Here is a 2,888-nt window from a genome sequence, read left to right as displayed (position 1 = left end):
CAAGTTATACGGCTTCTTAGCTGTACCAAAAATTATTGTCTACCCAACAATTCACCAAAAATTAGTAACTTTACTAATAAAAGTAATGGATGTAAACTGAGATTTAAATCTCATGTCTATATCATGGTAAAAGCTAGAATGCTGAGAACAAGCATTCAAAAGGGGTTGTGTCTAGTTAAAACAATGGCCAACCATATCAAAGGAGAAGAACTCCGACAACAGTTAGCCAGAATGTCAACGGGATTATCGGACTCTCTTATCTATACCAGAAAGCATCGCAGAAAAGATGCTAACTTCACCTTCTGCGTAGTCAGAAGGTCAAGAAAAAAGGAAATTTCTGAAGCCATGGATATACTTGGCCTAGAAATATTAAAAGAAATTCCAACTTGTGATAGGGTGGAGAATAAAAGAAGATGCAAGTCCATAGAAAAGGCCAAGCTCTATAGTCTTAACATCAACCATTTCTACGGCAAGAAGAAGGACTTAGAAAACCTCCTTAAAGTGGAAAAGCCAACAGTCTTATGTCTTCAAGAAACTTGGAAGAAATCCTTAGGTTCTACGAGACTAGAAAAGTATATGGTGGTGGAGACACCAGCCATATGAAAGTATCGGCCGGGTCTAATGACTCTAGTCAGAAAAGACGGGGCAGTAAGATGTTCCAAAAAAGGGGATGACGACAATATTCTACAAACTGTCGTTGAATTCAAAACTAGTATGGGATGGACAAAGGTCTTAATAATCAATGTTTACGTTCCACAAGAGAGAGAGTTAAAGGCCGAAAAACTATGTAAAGTAATTAACCTTCTAAGTATTGAGAAGGATAAAAGAAACTACAAGGAGATTGTAGTGACGTGGGATATGAATACTAGTGATTCTTCTCTCAAAAAAAAGCTTGCTATCGCAGGGTTAAGCCCTGCAATAAACTATAACAGATTATCAGGGACAAAAATCTTGGGCGCTACTTAAAAAATCGCACCCCCTAAAAAAAATTACATTGACCAATTAAATTTATATAAAAAAAATATTTTTAACCCTTAAAATTATATTTAAAACAATATTTTTATGAAAATATGAATTTACAAAAGTTATAATATTTAAAAAACAGTTATAACATATTATTTAGGGCTAAACAGGCCAATAAACCCCCTCTGGGGGTGTTAATTTTATTTTTTCGAACCCCAAAACGAAGTGCAAAAAAAGGAGGAGCAGGAAGGGGACATTTTTTACTATAACTTTATGATAGTAAAAATAATAATTAATTATAAATTTAGATACAAAAATTGATTTTAAAAAAGATTTATTAGGAAAATGCCCTTATTATTAACATTTCGAACGTATTTGTAGGATTATTTCTTTTAAAAGTAAATAAATTAAGATAACGATTTATATCCTTTTAAGTCCGATGTCTGGCAGGAATCACTCTTTTAACACCAGCCCATGTCCCTTCAATCGTGTTAGTATGAACACCATTCTCTGGATTTATAAAACCAAGAGAATGGTTAACAGTGCAGTGTTGTACAACCCCAATTGATTTAAAGGCTAAAGTTAGATTTAGCTAACAAAAATGCATATAGGGTTTTTTTCTTTTTTTTGCCGTTTTTTTTAAAAAATGGAGGAGAGAAAATGATGAGGAAGGAACAAAAACAAAAATTTGAACAATAAATTTAATAATGCATCAAAAACAGAATTAAATGCATTTCTTCGAAGCATATACCTAAACAAATAAAGTTTGGCACCATTTGCAGACCTATTTCGATTAGGTATAGAATTTTTGAGTGATCTCCAATTACCTTCTATGGTATTGGTATGAACCCCAGTGTTAGGATCTCGAAAGTGTAATGAGTGGTTGACCATGTGATGTTGTTTGAAATCATTACCCAAGGAACGGTAAGCCCTCCACATATCGCTGTATAAAGTACTTTCCGTGCTCACATATTTTAATAAAAGGTCAGTAAGTGTTTTTGTATCTCTTTTTTTAATATACGTAATTATTATAGTTCGTTTTAAAGAACGTTCTATCATTCCTGTTACCGGCTGTGTTGCACACGCGAATAATCAGACTAAAACTGAAAGATGAAACAGTTGATAATGATCTGAAACCATCTATGTTTCAGATCCGAAACTAAAACTATTTAAGAAATCTTAAATAGACTAAAGATGCCAAATAAATATAGTTCTTCTTCTAATAAAAAGCCTTCTTCAATAACCAGCTCTCCTTCTGGTAACACTGGCGACAACTATTCGAAATCCAACGAATTGGATCACCTGCTAGATAAGTTAGGAATATCAACTAACACGATGGTGAAATTCAACGGGACCCAAAGCGAGAATGCATGGGTTTGGATTAACCAATTCCAATATCTCGAGAGAGAATGGAGTGACAATAAACTATTGAACTATACGAAGAGATACCTGGGGGATATAGCGCTCCAATGGTATGAGGCTATGGTTGAAGACGAGGTGGAAGCATACACGGAATTTAAACAAATTTTCCTAAGAAAGTATGGGAAAGAAGAGTTCCAGGAAGGAATTGACTATACTAGAATGCTTTACAAAAAACTTTTCTCTGGACCTCAATCTAGGAAGATTGAAAGCTTCATTTACGACCTGGTAAAGCTAAACAAGAAAGCTAAGGTCAGCATGACTGGAATCACTGAGGAATTGGCCAGATATTTCCCACCGTCACTAAAAGAAAAGGTGGAAGAGGCAACGCCATGGGACGTTGTACTAAAGATTTACGAGAGAAATCGTAAATTTATTGAGAGTTCAAGGCAGAGACCTGAACAGAATAGGCCAAGGGAAGCAAGGACTTCGAGGCCAGATACTAAAGAACGAAAGAGCGTCCGAGAAAAGTAGTATGCTATAAGTGCGGAGGTGAGCACTTGCTT

This window comes from Vairimorpha necatrix, chromosome 9, assembly GCF_036630325.1.
Source record: "Vairimorpha necatrix chromosome 9, complete sequence".
Taxonomy (NCBI): domain Eukaryota; kingdom Fungi; phylum Microsporidia; family Nosematidae; genus Vairimorpha; species Vairimorpha necatrix.
This window is presented reverse-complemented; position numbering follows the sequence as displayed.